The sequence below is a fragment of the Eulemur rufifrons genome, chromosome 27 (assembly GCF_041146395.1).
Source record: "Eulemur rufifrons isolate Redbay chromosome 27, OSU_ERuf_1, whole genome shotgun sequence".
Taxonomy (NCBI): Eukaryota; Metazoa; Chordata; class Mammalia; order Primates; family Lemuridae; genus Eulemur; species Eulemur rufifrons.
This window is the reverse complement of record NC_091009.1, coordinates 19,661,106-19,668,837: the sequence shown is the minus strand read 5'-3', so window position 1 is coordinate 19,668,837 and position 7,732 is coordinate 19,661,106.

Here is a 7,732-nt window from a genome sequence, read left to right as displayed (position 1 = left end):
AAATTCCAACTTTGAAATTTTAATTTATGAAATGCTAATTTTGGTTATTAATGAATCCAAATTATTGACAATAATCACACTATAACTGCATGTGGTACTTTGAGATATATCAAAGTAATAAAGTAACCTGTCAAATGAGTAATTATCTATATTTAATCTATATATAAAACAAATGGCCCAGAAATGAGTAAAGTCTGTAATTCACTCAAGACACAGTGATGCTATATATTCATGGTTAGAACATCTAATTTCTTCATATATTTTCATAGCTCAATTTACTTTTAATGAAATTCATGATTATGATTGTCAAGAAAATAAGTATGTTCTCATGACAAAATGAAATCAAGGATTGCCAATCAGAAATAAGACAACGTAAGAAGAAAGTGTGTGTGTGTCTGCGTGTGTAAAGGTACCTTTTTCATATAGAAAGTGTCTGCTTTGCCCTTCTTGTCCTTCACAGTGCTACACTGTGAAACTGGGAGTTATATATTGGAAGAAATAGGACAAAAGAAAACTCATGCAGTCAGCCAGATAGGTAGCACCTTTAAGGAGCATTCCAACGGAAAGTAAAGGCATTTCAATAACAAACATATGATTACAATAGTTTGCTGAGGAAAAGAGGGTGACTCTGAGATTATGCTCAACCACAAAATGAGTTAGATTCATTGGTATTTCCTAAAAGCAGTCAGTTCTAAAAGTTGGGTGGGCAAGCACTAGAGTTCCAAGAAGCTATAAGAAGAAAAAGAAAAGGGAAGGGGTCTGATATTAGTTTATATGAAAAAGGCTAATGCCAAATTTGTGCCTTGAATTAAATTATCAATACAATTTGCAACAATTAAAAAGGATAAATTAAGGATTCAACAATAAAAAGTCCTAAAGCTTTCCTCAAAAGGAGAACCCAATCAAATTTTGAAACAGGCAACTTCCACAAGTTGACAAGTAATTTAAATTTCGACTCCCAATAGTGTTTTCAAAAGTTAACATTCAAAAAGGCAAAAATCACTGTAGAAATATGGGAAAAAGTATAATTTCTGAAAATTTTAAGTTGTAAAAGGACTGAAGTTCAGAAGATCTGACTCAATGTAGGTAATTTTTAAAAAATCTTCTTATGAACCCATGAAATAGGGATTACAATAGTACTTCCTGTTGTATACAACAGGAAGGATGGAGTCTATAAATTTACTCTTTATAAAATAATAAATGATATTCAAATATTTACTGTTGTCAATAACCATTTGGAATAGAAAATTTAACTGACAAGTAACAGAACAATTTACTTTTTAATAAACTTGAAGTTTATTAAAAATTTGAATGTAAGAACCCAGTAAGTTAAACCGATACCAAAGAATAGGAGAGAAAAAGTTAGGTGAAGTGGAAGAGGAAAGAGGAACAATGGAGAACATATTTACGTGATGAAAAACTATTACACTGAAAAATAAAACATGTTCACAATTCAATAGATTTCATTTGATCAACAAAACACACATTTGATCCAATGACTTGCCCAATGTATTCATTAAATTGACCAAAATATCTAACTGAGATATTTTAGTGGGCCATTACATCTAAGTTTTAAAAAATTAGAAAAATATATATATATAAAATATATATTTTACCCTTGCATGGGAGGTTGTATAACTTGGTCATTATATAACAGGGCCAGAGTTTAAATCCTGACTAGCTGTGACCCTGAACAAGTCATTTAAGTCATGGAAGTTCAGGAATTGGAGGCTCTAGATACCTCTTAAACAGGCAATTTGTGGATAGTCTATTTTTTTAAAAAGTTGATCCCCAGATCCCACTTCTCACCCACACAGACATATATTACTACCCCTACCCACACCCAGCAGAAGCTAAAAATTCATGATATGAAAGTGTTAAACTATTAAATAAAAAGGAGCCATTCCTACAGACCACTGAAAATTCAGTGAGAGTCTGCACATTGAATGCTCCCTGTCCTCTGCTTGCAAAAACAACCTTGGCTAGTGGACTACATCCTACCCTCACCCCACATGACCTGAGGCATAGTGTTCTCTCTGCCACTGGTCAAAGGGAAATCCTTACGACAGCAGTATTTAAGAATTCCCCCAACCAAAAGGTCAGCAAGCCCTGTGTCTGCACCCTAGCCACCCAATCAGCTTTTTAGTGATGTCACATGGAATTTTAAATGCTATCACGTCATGAAGTACATAAACGGACAAATTAAAAGCAATGAAAACCCTGGATACTAATATTGGTCAGAAAGAATGGTGTTCCTTAAGGTTGCACTGGCAGCATAACTAATGGTGGGAAACGCCCTAAAAACCATAGGGTAAGCCAGGCATGGTGGCTCACGACCGTAATCCCAGTATTTTGGGAGGCAGAAACAGGAAGATCGCGTGAGGCCAGGAGTTTCAGACCAGCCTGGGCAACATGGTGAGACCACATCTCTACAAAAAAATTAAAAATAAAAAACATTAGCCAGGCGTGGTGATGTGTGCTGTAGTCCCAGCTACTCAGGAGGCTGAGGTGGGAGGATCACTTGAGCCCAGGAGTTCAAGTGGGCTGTGATGATACCACTGCACTCCAGCCTGGGCAACAGAGTGAGACCCTATCACTTAAAAAAAAAAAAATAGTAGTACTCAGTAAAATACCACCAGCACTTTAAAAACTATGCTAAGAGCTGGTCTCCCATCACTGGGGTGGTACACGATGTCATTAGGGATACAATATAAAAGTAAGCAGATAAATAACAGTATAAAATAGAAGATTACCCATTAAAGAATGAATGTATAGCAGAGACAGAAGGTGCAATGCCATTTCAGAATACAGAATGACCTCGGAAATATGAAGAGTTGCGGAAGGTATTAAAGAAAAGGTATAGAATTTGAACTGTTCCTTGAAAGACATGAATCTAACAGGAAGAAGGAGGAGTGCATTGTTGTGGGCAAAGGTAAGAACAAATGGACATGGCTGACATGGGAAGGCTGGAGGAGGCCTGGGGGCACAGAGAAAATAAGACCATCTACAAAAGAGTGAAGTATTGTGGGTCATAGGTGAGCAGCAAAGGTAGAAAGGAACAAATCTCAATTTTATTATAAAGGGAGTGAAAGCTATTTTTAGGCTAGCTAGTAACATGGGCATAACCATGGTTTAGAAATGTTTACTTGGAGTTACATGTGATATGGATTAGAGGCAGGAGAATCAAAAGGGAGACCAAGGAGAAGACTGACATACTATCAAAATGAAAGCTTATGAGAAACTGACAAAATTGAAAGAAGAGGCTGATATAACAAATAAAGAAATAAGACACAGACATGTCTAGATGTGGAAAGAGTGGAGGAGGCCAAAGATAACATACAAAACCAAAATTTAAGTAGAAGAACAAAAAATCACCTAGGATCAATGCTTTTCTTAAAAAATATTTGGTCTCCTTTTTTGCTTTCCCTTTCTCAATTTTTACTAAACTACATGGTATTTGTGGATCAAGACATCGTACTCATTTTAAATTCCCAGCCCCTTACAAAATGAAGACATCATAAGCTTTCATTACATGTGCATACAACTGAACCAAGAAATTTATGGCTGAAAACACAATTAAACAAGACATCAAGTTTTTGAGTCAAATGTAACAGATACTTATTTATCTGACAAATGATATAAAATACAAATTAGAAGAGTTTATCAAGGATATATGTAAATGAAATGAAATGAGATGAAATCTAAATAACCTTAGTTTTTAAAGAACAATTTCTAGACCTAATACTACACAATCTATACAAATCTAAAAGACCTCAAGAAAACCAAGTACATACTATTAAATGTTACTACAATTACATTATAACCTAAAGATAAATGGTCCAACTATATTGACCTGAAACACTAATAGTAAACTGCCTATAACCAATCATCAGATTTAAATACGAAGTTACAAGAGAAAGAAGCTATACTGTTAAGAGCATAAGTTATTAAGTCATCAAACTTTCCCCATTAAGTATCGGTCACTGTTTCAGGTAATTGTGATTTCACTATAATAAAAATTTTACAAGTTTTATTGGCTTAAGACACAGATAAATACTTGTGGGCATGTGTCTCTGGTTTATCAGAATCCCTTTCCAGATGATGGGCAACAAATATCTGGTTGGCATTTGCTAACTGTAATACAGGGAACCCCTTCTATCTATATGATTTCTTTGTGAATTTTCAGTTGTTCAAATTGACCTTCAGTTGGAGAATTTGCAGGTGACTTACGTACAGAAAGTGCTTGTTAAATATTATTTGGAAGTGTTCTATGCATCATTGATTTTGAACTTTTCTGATATTATATATCTGACATATCTGAAGGAAAATTAGAAAACTGAGTTTTATAGACCATCAGAATAATTCTAGTAGCAACATAAAAGGCAGAAAACCAGAGTCGAAGCTTCTTAGAAGGTAAAATGTTTGCAGCATTTCTGTTTCTCTGATTTTGATTTAAAAAAAAAGAAAAAGAATGGGGACTCTGGCAATGTCACCACCATTTTAAAAGGCAACTAGGAAAAGGTGTTGAGTCTTCATCTGTGGAGTCAAATGGTTACCAATCAATCAGCAGTCTTAATTTCTAAAGAAAGCATTTTAGAACCTATTTCAAAGGTTTCTTAGGATACAAAAGAGAAGGACAGTTTTAAAATGATAACCATAGTCTAAGAAATATTTTTTAAAAAGCTCACATTGGCCATTAAAGACATTTATTAAAAAGTCCAAAGATCATATCCTCAGGAAAAAAAAATATATATATCAATCTCAAATAAGCCATTTAAGACCTAAGAATTTGTATGCAAATAAAAAAAGTGAAAAAAATAAAAAGCAGAAAGCATGGCATTCCATGCATTGTTTGAAATGTTATAAAAAAGACTGGTTGCACTGCACAATATTTAAGTAGCCATGAAAGCAGAGACTAAATTGGTAACCTCTCTGGGGAAGTTCTTACATATTAAATTTCATAACAAATATAAGATGAAATCTAAAGCACTATATATTTAGCACCTGAAAGCTTTCTTTTAAAAAAAAACTCAAAAATTACAAAGAAATGATAAATGTCTGAGGTGATGGATATCCTAATTACCCTGATTTGATCATTATACATTGTATACATGTATCAAAATATCTCATGTATCCCATATATATGTACATTACATATTAATTTAAAAAAAATTAAAATCAAAAAAACTCAAAAGTATTAGTAGTGATGCTGTACTTTGTAAACAAAAATGACTTTTTTTTGACCATTTGCAGGCCAACCTACAGTGACATTTAAAAGCTTTGGTCAACCTGTTCAGGAACCAACCAGGAGGGATGGCTAAAACTTATCCTCCCTTCTTGAATGAATAGGTTTGAGTAATACGCACTCTTGCTTCTTTCCCCACATTGTTATAAGAGCAAAGGCACTGGACTGGCCAATTCCAGCCTACAAATCATATTCTCTCTAATTACCTTCATGTCCTATAATTCTCTATCACATTATCCTGCATAATTTTCTCTATGACCATTTTTATTTATTTACTTTCCCTCCCATCCTCCAGCAAAGTTTTTTTTATTCACTAAAATGTAAGCTCCAAGAGACCATATCTATCTTGTTCACCACTGTTAATACCCTAACACTTGTTAAGGCCTAGAACAGTATCTAGCATTATTGATACTAGCATATCTAATGTTAACAAATCTTTGTTAAATGAATGGATGCCATGCAAAAGTTAATCAGAATACCAGGTCTAGTAAAATTTAAGGGCTCATTCTAGCCCATGGATCCTACCTACTGGGGGAATAAGTATGGATCTTGGACTCCTGATACAGTCTTAACCTGTAATTACCTAATGTAACCTCTATACTACTATCCTAATGTAACCTATATACTACTATGTCATCTTTTAAAAGATAAATCTGATGATTTTAACCTCTCAAAAATTACATGGGTTCACGTACATTTCTAGAGACCACAAAGTTCATAATGATCTAACCTCTGTCCACCTTCTCAACCTCACCCTGGCTGCTACATACTCCTCCATACAAGCATACAGTATACCTCAATAATACTGGATTCACAGTTTTCCAAATACTCTGTGCTGTTTCAAACTTAAGGCTTGACCATGCCTTTCTGTCTGCTAATTCCCATCCCCAATGAGCTGGTGAGCTCCAACTCATTCTTGAAGTTCCAGCTAAAAGATCTTCCTCCTTTAAGAGGTCTTGCCAGACTTTTGCTAAGTTACATGAGAAAAGAGAGGAAAGGAACATAAGAATACAGAGGATATCATCACAGCTGAACTGAAGTAGCACTGTGACAACTACGAGGCACATTATAAAACAGTCTGGAGGGACAATGAGGGACCATAGAGGGCAGGCAGAACAAGATAAAATAGAGAGCAAGAAAGCAGACCAGGAAGTGCTAGAACTGGGTGATGCTGAAGATCAGCAAGAAGGTACTAGAAACTATCTGAGAAACATACAAAGAGAAGAATCAAAATGGAGAATTGGGTTCCAGTGATTAATCCAGTGGAAGCAATGAAACATTTTAGTTATCATTTTCATTATTGCACACATCTTGATTGTGAGTGCCATTCCAAATGGCAGAGTGCTTGTGGGTATTTCAAAACAACTCACACTTCCAATGGCATTTTGTAACCAGAAATGAAGACTACTTCATGAAGAGAATTTATTTATATTTATTAGCAACATGACAGCAATATGAAGAAACTTCGAAACTGCGCTAATTTTGGCTTGCCAAAGGAAAAAACTATAATAAATTGTTTAAATTGTAAACAATAGTGTACATTATAAGGATGCTAAGAGGATTAAGTTAATTAAAATATATAAATAGCACATAAAAAAGTATCTGGCACAGAGTAAGCATCATTGTGTTTGCTATCATTACTAACATTCACTTTTTAAGGTTCTAGATTTCTGAAGCATCACAAACCCAAATGACAACATATGAAGTCAAGCCAATACTTGTATTAAGTTATCACAGAAGGACAAATATTTTAAATATATGAAAAAATATATGTAGTCAATTTTGGTAACATTGAAATACCAAGATTGAATATCTATTTATACAATTTTTCCTAAAGGGTTTTTAAGACTAAATATGGAAAACATAATAAGCATTCAAATACAGTTATTTATACTACTATACTATATCTGTACTATGTAGATTTATATGTATCCTCTCCACTTTTAATAAAGTATAATACAATAAGAATATCAACATTAATATTGATAGTTCAGTAGAACTGAATGAAAACTTTTTAGATTCATGTTTTCAAATATCAATATGAACATTAAACTTATATCATATGAAATATAAAATTGTGAATGCATCAAAATAGAGAATTTTAAATCAAATTAGAGACTATTAAAATGTCTTTTGTAAAAGAAATATTTATTATAATTTTATTAAGTTGTACTTTCCTATGATACAAAAATCAACTTTATCTCAAAATAAATTCTAGGAAAAATGTATCAGTTTCTAATGTGAAATCAGGATCTCAATCTGACTTTGAGATAAGATAAAAAGCAAACAATTAAATTCTAATCTATTATAATAGATTAGAATATATATGATATATACTTAGAATATAACAACATTTTAAATAGACTTTCTTCCTGTATTCTCTAATCAAAAATGCTTTAAGGATACAAATAAATATCAATTTACAGGGGTTATAAATAAAGCATTTAGCTTTCGAATTCCACTCAATAATTTTAGATAACTAGTCAG